Consider the following 13,813-nt stretch of genomic DNA (forward strand, 5'->3'; position numbering starts at 1 on the left):
ACTTTCTTCTGGTGTTAGGGCTACTTGTCATGTAGTTTTCCCCACTGATGGGCTCTGTTTAGTATTACACAGTCCATTAATGAAAGCAAAAGGCTCTAGGTTTTCATTGTTGGAGCCTTTTTACATCTGATAGGATCAAGTAAAAGGTGATCACAGGTTGCAGTTGTGACCACAGGAAAAGCGCAAGTTTTCCCTGGTCTGCTGGAGACGGGAGTACAGGAAATAGGATAATTGTTAGTTCAAAAATAACTTGGAACACTTTAAAACTTGCAGAATAATGTTCCTGAAATGCATGGAAACTCAGATTAAATGTATTTGGGTATTGCAGTTTCAGAAACTGCTGGGGCTGCTTTGCACTCCTGGGTAAAGCTGTACTTGCTCAGAGGAGAGTGAGCCTTGCTCTCTGCTGGATACCTGGATAGTGCTCTCATTCCCAGATGTGGTTTTGTCTAGCACAGGCTTGAAATACTTGGAAAATCAGGGTAGGAGGGAATGGTACAGCTGCTGCTCTGGGCTCTTTGTGTAGGAGCAAACTGCTAAATCAGCTGGAGTGGCTGCAGCTTCCACGCTGGTATTAGTCCTTCATGTAAAATTGATAATAAATTTTAATAGATGTAGTGATTTAATTTTGACTCCAGTAAGAATCATAATAACTTTTAAAAAAATGGTCTCAACATATATAAAACTGGCAGCCAAGAAACTTAAAAATATTTCATAGCCTTACAGCTGAATCATTCAGGCATAAATTATGAGATTGTAAACAGTTTTGATGTTCATCTTGTTTCCTTTGCCTATTTCTGCTGTCAGATAATCAAGTGGAAATAAATATTTCCTAATGCATTGGAATACCTCTGAAAATAAGCTATATAACTTGGGTACTCACTTTAGGTTATATTAAAGAGGAATAACACAGTCTTGAATCTTAATGGTCGCTTCTGTAGTGCTCATCCTTTTTCAAGCATGTTTCTACTTCTCTCACCAATCGACCTTTTAAAATTATATAAATAATATTAGGTTCCATGTTCAGAAAACATAAAAAGTAGAGAATGTGATTATGTTGCAGTAGTTGTAAAGCAGAAGCTCTGATATGATGGGGAGCCTTTAGCTAAGCACTTGGAGTTTGAAGTGTAGTGATAAATGAACTTGTGATGGCACTTTGCACCTGCAACCTATTCCCTTTGGTTTAAACAGCTGATTTAGTGACTGTGGTAGTGGAAGGCATTTGAAAGCTAAAAAGAGAAAACTGTTTCCACACCTTGTTATATATAGGTAAAGAAAGGACTGCTCTGAAAATTAAGGCACAAGGTAACCAGAATTGATTCAGTTCAGTTTTTAAGGACTATGCTTGCTTTCTTTTAGATGGGAAACAAATTACATAAATGTTTCCTCTCCTTCATGTCTTATTCAAGGCAGATTTGAGTTATTCATGGCGTGGTATCTGAAAATGTTGGTTGTGTGTTCCATGAAGAGATGCCAGCTATTAGGTTTTTTTTTTTAAAAAAAAAAAAAAAAAAAAAAAAGCAAACAAAACCCTACCAAAAAACCTTACCAAACTGATAATACATTGCATGGAGTTTTTTAATTGAAGAAGTTAGGAGTGTATCATGCATAATAATGTAGCCACAGCCTTTTATACTGTGTCAATAGGTTATGTTTTATATTCAGGTATCTGTAGTGGTGTGATGTAACAGTTGTCAACTAGGGAGATTTGGCCTGGATTTAACATAATAAATAGATTACAGCTGCATGAAGAGATTAAAATCAGTGACTTAAAGTAACATTTTGTAAATTGAAGACTTCCAGTTTAGTGCACCATATCTAGGAGCTGTACTTATTAAAATACTGCAATCATAGTCTTACTTTAAAGCTGCTCTGTCCTACACTGCTCTGCTGATCCTTCTTTCTGTGTCCTCTTTCCCTTCCTTCAGAAGACTCAGGAGTAAAGAAGTGCAGAAATCTCAACTGTCATTAAACATTTACCTTTTGCTTACTTTCTTGTGTGTTTTAGCTGGAATCAGATTTCTTATTGAATGCTAATTGTGGTAAAATCCACTTAAGACAGGGGAATTGCATTCCCTCCCTTGACTTGATAACGGGACTTGTGGCAAGGCAGACTCTGGTGATGAAATGCTTCTAGACACTGCTGGAATTGGCCTCTTGTGGGTGAGTGATCAATTAACTCACCCACAATGGGGGCAGAGGTGAAATCAGACATGAAATCAGAAATCCGTTCAGTGCAGCCCTACACTTTAAAGGAATCATTGTAGATAGGATGAAAAAAAGCCCCAAAACAAAACCCAGCCAAAAAACCCAGCTGGGATCAGTGTGGCAGTTGCTTCTACAGAGGAACCAGCTTAAGTGTAATAAAAGTAAGTTCTTGGTCTTCTGAAACAAACTTCTTCTAAGATTTTGGCTATGCTACTCCATTCAGTTCAGCTTAATAGGAATGATACTAAACAAGTAGTAGGAGAATAATCTGATTCCAGTGCATAAAGCAAGTGGTACTGCTTGGCAGAGGTGATTTAAATCTTCTGCCAGCCACTTTTTTTTGTGTTGTGCATTCAATTTACACTCTAAAACCAAGCATTGCAGAGGCTTGTTCCCAAGGGTGCTGCCTCTGAAGTCTTTCCTCCCTACAGCAAGCAGAAGACCAGCACTGGCCAAAGCCACACGGAGTTGTCAAGGGATGGTTAATAAAAGGCTTTGAGCAAATGCCATTAGAGCCTCTCCCTGAGGACGCTGAGCGTGTACCACTCCCATGTGTATAAACTGTGTGATCGTGGCTGCTGACACAGGCTGGCCATCCACTGCTGCAGCAGAGGCAGTTCAATGTGACTGTGTTTTTTTTTCCCCCTGATTTGTTAAATTTTTCCTTGGGGAGAGCTCTTGTTCTGGATTAAACCCAGGAGAGTCAAACACACCAGCCCTGTCCTTGTGTGGTGTCAGTGTGAATACAGGCTCTGTGTGAGCTGCTCCTGGGACATCACTCTTGTGCTGAGGACGTGTCAGGATTTCAGGTAGTCTTTACAAGAAATTCTTTTCCATGAGTCCAAGTACAGTAGTGATTTACACAGCCAGCGAGAGAAAATGTTTTTCTAGTTGACATCATCGCAGGGTAATTACTCTTGACAACACAGCAGTCTTCTTGTTATCTACTACGGTTTTTAAACTTATGCCTCAAAGTAATGTCACCCTCTTTTTTAAATGTGGCTGAAGTCTCTGTTATCATCTGTAAGGACTAGGAATTGTAGTTGTTTGCCCCTGTTTTCTCCTGGTTCACCTTGTAAGTTTGCGTGCAGTAATCAGCTGTTGCCTTTGCATCACAAATTGTGCTGTTTGCACCTTTCCAGTCTAATGATGGTATAAAGAGCATTTGGAGGCGGAAGGAGCTTGTGCTGGGGGCACTGACTCAGTCTGTGGATGGTGTACAGAACATGAAGTTCTCTTGTCTGCAGTGTGAAGTTGTGACAGATTGCACCAAAAGATTCTCTTTGCTCTTGACCCAGTCTGTTGAAGTAACTCTCAGGGCTGTTCCTGGGGCAGTTCTTTGCCAAAAATCTCCCAAAGGTGATTCAGCTCTCACCTACCTGTGTCTCCAATGAGGCAGCAGCACTGTCACTGCATGCCTTACTGGAGGTCTGGGCTTGATTCTTGTGCTGGAGCTGAGCACAGGCTGAGGTTTTCTGAGCTCAGAAGCAACCAAAGAGTTAAAGTGCCTCTGGTGTACATGCACTTGGTGTTTCAGTCCACCTGGCTTGCACATGAGAAGGGATTGATGAAGAGTAATGTGTTGTCCCAAAAACTCTGCAGCCCAAATGGTTAGCCAAGAGCTCATAAAGGAAGATTCTTGCTAACCAGAAAAATAAGGGTTAATAAAATAAGGGGTTTGCTTTAGATAACGTTGAAGTAAGGGACAGGTTATCTCCTGCAGTCCCTGATAGCTCCGAAGTCTAAACAGGGCTGTAAATGTTGGGATTGCCCTGTTTGCTCGCCTTCTGCCCTGGTTCTCCAGAGGCAAGTGCCCCTGGTTCTTTCTCCTCAGCAACTCGTGGGTGACCCTGGGCAGTTCGTTTTGTCTCTGTCTCCGGCACATACGTCCCTCGGTGCGGTGGGTACATCCCTCCCTTTGTCTCTTCCTGAGAAAAGATTTTGTGTGACAGCACCGCGTGACAGTTTGTGCACTAAGCTGTGGATCTGTGCTAAAGGTTGGTGTCTTTCTGACTGTGAAAATAGGATTAGTCCCCCTTGCATTATCTATTTGAATGCCCTGAAATTTTACCTTCTTTCATAATTTTAAGCTAGTTTTACACCCCTGGATGCCAGACTGGTTTGTGAACAATTGTCCAGGCTTTCCTGGCGAGTCCATCTGTGCTGCCGTGCTGGTTATGTTAACTGTGTTTTGCACAATAGGGAAGAAACGGGGGAGAATTTACAAAAGCCTGAGATTAGATGGTGTAGTAAAAGTTTTTAGTATTAGTAGACCTAAAATCCACAAGGAACCTGCTTTTAACAACTACTTTATCAAAACCTTTTCCTTCCCTGTCGATTTGTAACAGCTGTTTGTGCTCAGCCACAATCACTTTATATACCTGTAAGTCCTTTGGGATCCCAGTCCTGTATATTTGTGTATTAGCAAATGGGGATGCAGATAGAGCTACAATGAGTGTAAAGCTTTTGAAACCTGAGAGGTAACTGCAATCAGACTTGTTACTGCTAGATCCTTCTTGTTCTCTTTAGATCCCACTCTCGGCCTTGTCCCGGCCTCCTGATGTGCAAGAGTGTCAGCTGTGGCTGTTAAATTTTGAGGCAAAAGTGTGTCTTAGTTTTGCTTCTTTTTTAAAAGATGGACATGCAGTGCAGAGCTTTGTTTGTTCATGTGGTTGTAGACTCATAAAGCCATAGGAAAAAATTGCTGAAACTATTTCTAGCCCGGTAAGGAAAGGCAAGGAACTCCAGTTCTGAATGGAGGAGGCAATGGAAAATAAGTACTTCACTCATAAGAGTGTAGCCTTATAAGAATAAATACCACTAGGGACAAGAATGGGTTTGCTCTTGTTTCCTTAGGAGTCTACTCTGGACTCTCCTCTCTTCGTGCCAGCACAGCAGCATTTTAAGCTGTTCGCTGACGCTGGTCATTTCCCTGAAGTTTTAATTTGCTGTTCTGTTTTATTCTGCTTTGTTAGTGGAAACATACTAATGGGTTTCAGTCTCTGACTCTTATTTATACAATTACAGGAGAATGTTTTACATCTTGGGAATCCCTGGAAACACATGTTTCTGTTCACATGGAACTTTTTTGTTTTTGAATGCAAATAATGGATTGAAACTTCATTGTTGCCTCTCGGTTGGGAGCCCTTTGGCATGTGTAAGAAGCAACTATTAATTTAGCCTTTCTGTACTGATCAAACATGTATTTTCATGCTTTATAAGGCTTCCTTGGACTCGTTCCTTTTTGTAATATTGTCTCCTGCAATTTTACTTGCAGTGATTTTATGCATTTGTTACACAGCAGCTAAGATCTGCTGTGGAGCAGGTGTATGTGAACGTGCCACCTCTTTGAGAAAAGGCCACGTAAAAGGTGCTGACAAGTCATTAAACTTGCTGCTTCTGTCTACACCATTAGTTGTTTTGTTGCAAAATGCCTGTAGTGTAGCAGTTTCTTAAGGTCAGCATCCCTGTATGCCACACAGCTATCTCAATTACTTAAGCATTAATTACCCACAGAGTATTAGCTATTTCCCCAGCAGGTGAAAAAATGAGGTGCACAGAAAATAAGCAATTAATCCAGTGTGGCTGAAAAAAAACTTGAAGAAGGGCTCAAAACGTGCACTAAGAGTGTCTGTCCTCTTTCTGAAGAGGCTCTTACAGCATGTCGTGCTTTACCTCCCAAGCCTCTGCAGTCTGGGTGAGACTGATGAAATGCCAGCAGTGACATTTGCTTCAGGTTAACTTCATGTCCCAGAGGCTCCAGTCACACAAAATAGGAGTTATCAGTCAGGTTTTTTTTCTGGCATCCTTAATGTCTCCCTGATAAGCTTTTAATATTTGGGGTGTATGGACAAGTGTACACCCCAGTTTGCTTTGTCCTGTGGCCTCCATGTGCTGTCCCTGTTAGCAGTGCTGTCACGTTGTTTTACCTCTCTTCCTTAGATTGAAGTTGTCCTGAGGTTTCAGTGGAGGAAAAGGTGCGTTGATCTTGCTTTGCAGACTTTGTGGTTTTAACAAGCTGTGTGATATCCTTGCTTGCATACTAAAACTTTACTGGAGCGTAGGGGAACTTCTTGAGAAGTTGGTGGAGCTGTTCTAAAGGACTGAGAATGACTGGAGACAATTCTTTTCTCTATCCATCTGTCTTCATTCTCCTGTCAAGAGTCATCACCAAGTCATTCCATTGGTTTCTTCTTTTCCCTCTATTCAAAAGCAAGGAATACTGGCCCTTCAAATTACAAGATTAATGAAGAATGCAGTAACTAAGGGGTCTGTCTTGTTCTAAAGCCAAGTTTCCCAGACCGGTCCTTTTAAGGAAAAAGACATAATATCTGTCTGGCCCTGGAGTATCTTTTGCCTCAAGTAACTGCTGAAGTGTGGAGAAGGGTTGTGAGGTCATTGGTTTTACTCTCTTTCTATACTATCTACAAAAGTACTAAGTTTTCAAGCTTTGGCAGAACTGGTTGCAGTGTGATGTGGTCAATTCTGGCTCAGCCCAAAACGGGTTTTGTCTCAGAGTAAATATAGTCTGGGAAATAAATGGACTCAAATCGATTCAGTTGTGCTGTATTTCTTCATTTGAGCCCTTAGAAAAAGGAAGAATGCTCTCTGGCAGAGTTTTACTTTTAGTAATGAAGTTCCTGCCCTAGAAAGGAAAAACTGTTGGGTTGTTCTGCTGTACTTCTCCAGACTCCCTTTTTGAGTTTTCACGACCTTTTTTCTTCTATTTCGTGTAAGATTGGAAAATGAATGGCTGCAGATCTAAGCTTCACAGTAAAGATCTGCTTTGTATATTCCACTTGTGCTTAGTCACAGTTAGTTTAGTTGTTTTGCAGTAAACTATAAAATTCAGATTTTATCTGGTTTGTGGAGGGAAACAGTGAAGTGCTGAAGTGTCAGCATCCCTGAGCTGCTGTACCTGACCCAGTGAGGCACCTGAAGTGAAATAACCCTGTGATAGCACAGTAACTTATTTCATTTGAATTTGACTTCAAGAAGGATTTTAAGGATTTTGATTTCTGTAGCAATGTAGATTGTGGAGGTATCTTTATAAACACTGGTAAAAGGTTTTGTGTCAAGTTGTGTTTGAAATGTGTATCTTTGCCATTAAGTGTGGCATTATGAAATGAGGAAGCAGAAGGCAGACAGTCTTGCTTCAGTATCATGGTAGTTTCTTTTTTGACTGAAACCCCAGATACTGCTTCTGCTATTGAATTTCAGACTTAGGTTATGGGAGACTCAAGTGGTGGTTTCGCTGTTTCAGTCACTCTCATTTCAGTATTCCAAATGTTTTGCAGTGAGTTATTGCAGAAATAAACCAGCACAGCAAACAGACCTGCAATACTTTTCCAGGACAAATGTTTTATGTGTATTCTGTAGTTGTGTAAATAGGGCCAGTAAGTGACATAGCCAGTTTCACATGGGAAGTTTATTTTAGATTATGGTTTTCTACTCCAGTGTATCATCCACAATACCGTCATCTCTCTGAACAGTGCCTGCTGGGTATGATTTTCTGCTCTTGACACGTGTAGCTGTGTAGAGAGGTTTTTCAGTTGCTGTACCTTTCATATGTACACTTTGGTTTTCTTTGTCTGCCTTGCTTTATTGGGAAAAGCATTGTCTCCCATACCTACCTGCAGTTCTGATTTCTGTCCGGGAGCTTTTCTTCTCTCTTTTCTGAGCTACAGCAATGTCAATCCATTTAAATAAATTCCAGAAATGCTGTTTAATTGATTACTGGAACACCGTGACCATAATGTGACTTCCTCTAACTGGAATACAAATATTTTAGAAAAGTTTAGATGTCTTCCAGATTACTTTGGTGGGATTATTGTACATGGGTTTAAAGTTGTTAAATCAGAACACGTAAAGTCAGATGACTTGTCCAGAGTTAAAACCTGTTTGAGGGTCCCTGTGCCTCAGACCATGCCACGTTCTCCATATGGTGGTTACTCTGAGCCACACAGGGCCTGCAAATGGGGCTTTTTAACTGCACCATGTTTGCTTTCTCAGGCACGATTTATAAATTGACCAGCACCTCATAGAGTGACCTTTGCACATGGGATTACATTGCCTGTTTAGGTAATGTACTATAACCCCGTCACTATCTGTGTTAAAGATCTTGGATAATGACTGAATGTTACACTCTTTCTGCTTGCTGGTATCTGTATATTGTAAAAGTTACTGCAACACTAGACCATTCTGGTCAGATGCCAAGGGCAAAAGTATGTGTTCTTTGCCAGGAACATGAATAATATTTTAGACACCTTGGACTACATTCACATGTTTGAACATTCATAACCCTTTCTGGCATCATTTCATCAACTAAACTGCGGTCATTTTAATAGTAGCCTTTATATACAAAATGTAAGAAATTAAAACTCTAAAAGTAATATGATTTGACAAAATAAATGGTAAAAAAAAAAAAACCAAGCTTGAAAGTAAGACACCTTTTTCTGATAATCTGCATTTTAAGATGCATGCTTAAAAGGAGAGCCTGCAGGGGAGGGAACAAATCAGTAAAATCCTTTCATTTAGACAATAATAAAGAGACTTTAAGCTTTGCTTACTGTTGCATCACAACCAGTGAGAAGAATTCAGCCTAACTAGTAAAGAGGCTGCTGTGGAATACGTGGTCTTACATGAAGGGACTGATGATTTCTCCAGTGACAGGAAGTATTTGAACTTGACCGGCTTTTGAACCTAATCCAGTGTTAGAGTTACCTCACTTTCAGCTGCATAATTTAGCAGTGGAACTGGAGAAGTGTTTTTTAAGACTCTCTTCTACTTTCCAGAGAGGCTGAAAAGACCCTGCTGGTTTCCTCTCTGCCAATAGCAAAGGGTTTCTTGCTCATGCTTCAAGTTGAGTACAAGAGAGAGCCCTGTACTCGTACACACCAGTGATCCTGAAATCCTTGAGAGCCCGTTTGCTTCTCTTGTAACACGTAACTAACACTGAGGCACTGCATTTAACTCAGGGCAGAAATTTCGGCCACTCATCTGAAGTAGAAGTGTTACTGGAATAACAAGAAGTTAAAAATGTTTTCCTTAGTTGGTAACAAGATGGATTTTTCATGCTGTGTCCTCAGATTTTGGGCACAGATTGCAATCCCAGGAATCCAGAAAGCTTAAATCACCTTTCTGGACATCAATGTAGAGAAGTATTGAGATGATGCTTCAAGCAGATTAAACACAAGCATCAGAGGTATTTCTAGCAAGAGGAAAAGAAATTGGGATGTTTCTGGAACCAGAAGGAAAATACAAAAAGTCCTTGTCCATAGAATCTAGTAAAACATTTTAAAAGAACAAAGAAACCTCTCTGTAAGCAGGTTAATGAGCTATTCAGATTGTGCCCACAAAAACTTAGAAGAAGGTGAACAGAAAGACAGCAAATCTGAAAGGCTAATATTTATCTGGAAAAGCTACTGTTGACCAGAAATTGAGGTTACCAGGTGTTAATTTGCCAGCTACCTCACTTAATTGGGGAAAAATTAGAAGGAGCCAGATTGTGCTCACATCTTTTTCCTCTGTTCTTTAAAAAAAAAAAAATTCTAATGCAAAATGATGGAAGAGAAATAAAAGTGGGTGGTGGGAGTGGGATAAAATGGCATCTGTAGCATCCTGTATCATGTGCCAACACTACTCTCTTGACAGCTGTACTGGTTGGGCATACAAGAGCTTACGCCCCTCTCGGATTTCAGTATTTTATTAGAAAAGTTGCTGTCAAAACTGAAATATTAATGTAGGAAGTAGCCTGACTTCCCTTGATTGTGACATGTAAGTAGTATTTTGGGAGTTGTGCAGAGACAGGTGTTCAGAAGTGGTTTTGAGGCAAATGAATTTGGCTCATGAATTAAAACATCACAGTCCCACATAATTGTTTTGTCAGCAGACTAATTAAGCCAAGGGTTGTCCTTGTTATGAAAGGGGACCGCTCACCTTTGCCGTCTGTTGGGACTCTGCAGGTGACAACAGCCTGCTGGAGGAGGCTTTCTTTGACTTCATCCCTGTTCTTGCCATGCTGCAGTTGGAGATGCCTGACCTTTTACAGCTCCGTTCCTGGATAAAGAGTAAAACTGCCCTGTTCCAGGCAGACACATATACAAGTATTGCAAATAGGGTTATGACTCAGCCTTTCCCCAGGGACTCAGCGCTGGAGCGAAGGCGGAGGGGGGAACAACACAGAGCCACAGACCAAAAGTGCTTAGAATTTCCCATCCTTAAATCAGCGTCCTTGTAATCTAACAGAGTTAAAAGATGAATCAACCCTACAAAAATGCAGAGCTGCTCGTGATTTGTTTGAGGTACAGGGGAATGGCAAGAATAGTACAGGGACTGTGGTAATCTTTTGGAGACATACCAGGCTCAGCATTAACAGACAGAGATCCAGTGCCAGAGACATCAAGCTTTCTAGAACAGAAGAGATGCCAAAAGCTCTGTTTGGGTTAGAGGATACTGAAGGGAAAGCCTCAGGGGTAATGGATCCTTGCCCAGTGAGCATAACCCCTGTCCCCGCTGTAACCTTGTGCTGAAGAGAGAGACTTTGCATTTTCAGAAATATTTAAATATCACACAAGCTTTTGGGGGTTTAAACTTTGCTCACAGTAGACAGTGGATTTTGCTAATGGTCTTGGAGAAAGAATAGTATTTATCTCCTTGTTTAGTGTTAGAGGGAACAGACATACTTAATGGAAGACATAAAAGGCAGGAAACAAATCTGAATGTGTGATAATGTCAGACCTCTTTCCATAGCTGATGTGAGGCTGGCCTTAGTCAACTGCTAATTGGCAGCAAGCTGGGAGAGAGTTACTGGAGGCTGGAAGATTCTTCTAGGAATCAATATGCTAAATATATCGAGGATGATACATTACAGACAGGAGCACTTCCCATTGATTGCCTGTGTGCTGATGAGGCTTGGAGTGAGGTGGCCCCGTTCCCAACTCGTTCACCTGTTGCCTGTGTAGTTCAGTCGGAGGTGACGCTGCACTGGTTCTGGGGAAGTGGCTACACAAATGGGAGTGAAATGGCTTTAACTTGTTTCATGTCAGCCACCAAATAACCATTGGCTTGGACCCCTAGATAAAGCCAGTCTGGAACAAAGCATTTTTGTGTACAATGCCAAAAAAAAGAATCCTGTGCTTTTTAATGACCCAGTCTCCTGAATTTCATCCAGTTCCACCCTCAACAAAAAAAGAAAGACCAAGAGCTTTAATGCCTTCTGAGGACATGCATATGTCAGTTCAAGACTATTTAATAAACTCTTTTGAAGTCTTCATTCTTAACCTGCCTCATGCCATTGTGTCAGAAAGCAGCACCGTGGAGTTTGAATACTAGGCAAATATTCCAGAATAATTTAATCCTTAGGAGATATGGCTGGGAGGTAGACCTCCATGGAAGCACTAAATTTGAAGTGTTGTTCATATTGAGAGACACCAGGTAGCTCTACCTTGACATCTTTTGTCTTCTCCTTTTGAGCCATGCGTGGGACCTGTCGTTCCCCAGCCTTTGAGCCAGAACAGCTCTGTGGAAGACGTTCCTGTTAGCAGTCCCTTAGTAGACAGTAAAGAAAAGCTGTCTGGCAACAAATCCTAGCAAGCAGAGCTAGTTTAACTGGTCAAGCTTTTGTGGGTTTTTTTTGCTGCAGTACCTGCTTTTAATTGTCTGAAAATACCAAATCATTGTAAGTACAGCCAAGGGTTGAGGAAACAGATACCCAGCTCCAGCACTTCTAGGGTATATTCCTGGAACTGCTTTCCAAGAGTAAATATTAATTTCAGCTGTAAAGCACAATTTAGCTGCAATGAAATCTGGTGATCAAGGTAAACTGTTCTGTTTCCTGCTTTTCTTGGAGAAAAGTCATTGCGTGGCTCTAAGTTCTTAAAGAGAGTAGCACCGAGCACAGTCACACACGTTTTCCATTGATTGGTCGATAGGAAAAATTGATTGTGTGTGTGCTATACAGTGACTGTACTTAGCTCTGTGTACAGCATCACGCTGGTTTCTCTCGCAATTTACCTATTCATCAAGTGTAAATAGCTGCTGTTTGCTGCAGCCGGGGCTGTGGGAATCAGTGAGTAAACCCTCTGTGGAATAAACCCCAGGCAGTTTGCAAACAGCCAGAGCTTCCAGCTCCTGGCTGAACTGAAGAATCATAAGTGTGAAACGCACTGCGAAAACATTTTTGCCAGTGAAATGTGTGTTGTCCTGGTGGGAAGAAGGGCTCAGAGAAATTGCTTCTCTGCAGTTCAGAGCGTGTGGGTGTCCAGTCCCCACACAGTTTGCGAGAGATGCCTGCAGACTCTGCCTGCTGCGAAAGAGATTTTGCTCTTTAGGTACTCAAAAACTCTTGGGTGCTTTGTGCTGTAACACCAAATGTTCCACATAACCTGCCACGTGCCTGTGTATCAAAACACAGAAAACTAAGTCCTGTGATTGAAATGGTGTACTGTGTATGCCAGAGCACTAGGAAACATCGCCTAGTTCAGGAGGATGGAGGAAAGGTGCAGAACTTGGAGGCTTGAATGTCAGCATTCCCACGTTGATTTATGTTGTCTTTCTGCAGGTGTCTGAAAGCAAACCCTGAAGTTACAGAAAGCAGGAGGTTAAAATCATGTTCTGTGGGAATGTTTCTTCTAAATCCATTTGAATGTTGAGGTTATAAGAGCTGGTGTCATTTAAGGAGAAAAATGAATTTGTGGCGAAAGACTTGGAGTCAGGAGGATGAGGTTTTGTTCCTGGCTCTGCAGTGCATTTGCCATGTGACTGTGAAAGTCACAAAATCCTTTTGTTGCAGTTTCCTATTCTTAGTGCAGGGATAGGATTCTTTTTAGAGGCATGGTAGCATCTTTACAATTAATTAAGCATTAATACCTTACATCCAAGATCTTTGGTGGAAATTCTAGCACTGGTATCTGAAAAACAGTTGCCAAAGTCAGCACAGCTTTTAGGTTTGCTGAAGAATCTGCTTAACTTTGGTTACTTTTGAGTAGCATGTAAAAACAAAACCTGGGGGGAGTCTTCGGGTATTGCACACATTCCTCCCATCACACTGACCTTGACTGTAAATGGCCTTTTGAGGTGGTTTTGAGGTGCTAGTTCCGCCTCAGCTTCTTTTTAATATACTTGTAAAAAAATGCTTGTAAATGGCTTTATTTACAATTCTACTATGTTGCTCTTTTTGTCTGCTGAATTCATTGCCTTGGTGCTTTAAAGGACTTCATTGTACAGCACAGTTGTCACTGAGGATGGGAAGTGTCACTCAGAGTAGGAACTGATAGCAGTAAAATTACTGTTTTCCCATAGAGTCACTTGAGTGCCAACTCCCATTTCTGACCTGTCGCATAATTGGGACCAGCCCTGACCTGTGTAGGTGGGTGACCACCAACACAGCTCATTACAGCTGTCAGGTTGGATTTTCTTGGTGGGGCTGCTATCGGAGGGAGGTAAATGTGTCCTGTGATAGAGAAGCAGGAGGAGAGAATTCTCGCTCCTCTTCTTTTCACCCTTTCTTTTCATCTTCTGCCATTACTCCCCATTTTCCTTGCTTTCTGCTTGTCACAGTATGTACTGTTGGGGATAAGAATAAAATGGTTTTAATTCAGAGAAG

The 13,813-nt window shown here is 41.3% G+C and overlaps 1 protein-coding gene across 1 annotated transcript in view; it reads left to right on the forward strand.

The window, feature by feature from the left end:
- The window catches only part of TOP1 (DNA topoisomerase I), a 66,646-nt gene that overhangs the window by 14,834 nt on the left and 37,999 nt on the right, over positions 1-13,813 (forward strand). The gene's annotated exons all lie outside the window — the stretch shown is intronic.

Source organism: Corvus cornix, chromosome 20, assembly GCF_000738735.6.
Source record: "Corvus cornix cornix isolate S_Up_H32 chromosome 20, ASM73873v5, whole genome shotgun sequence".
In the NCBI taxonomy this organism is placed as follows: domain Eukaryota; kingdom Metazoa; phylum Chordata; class Aves; order Passeriformes; family Corvidae; genus Corvus; species Corvus cornix.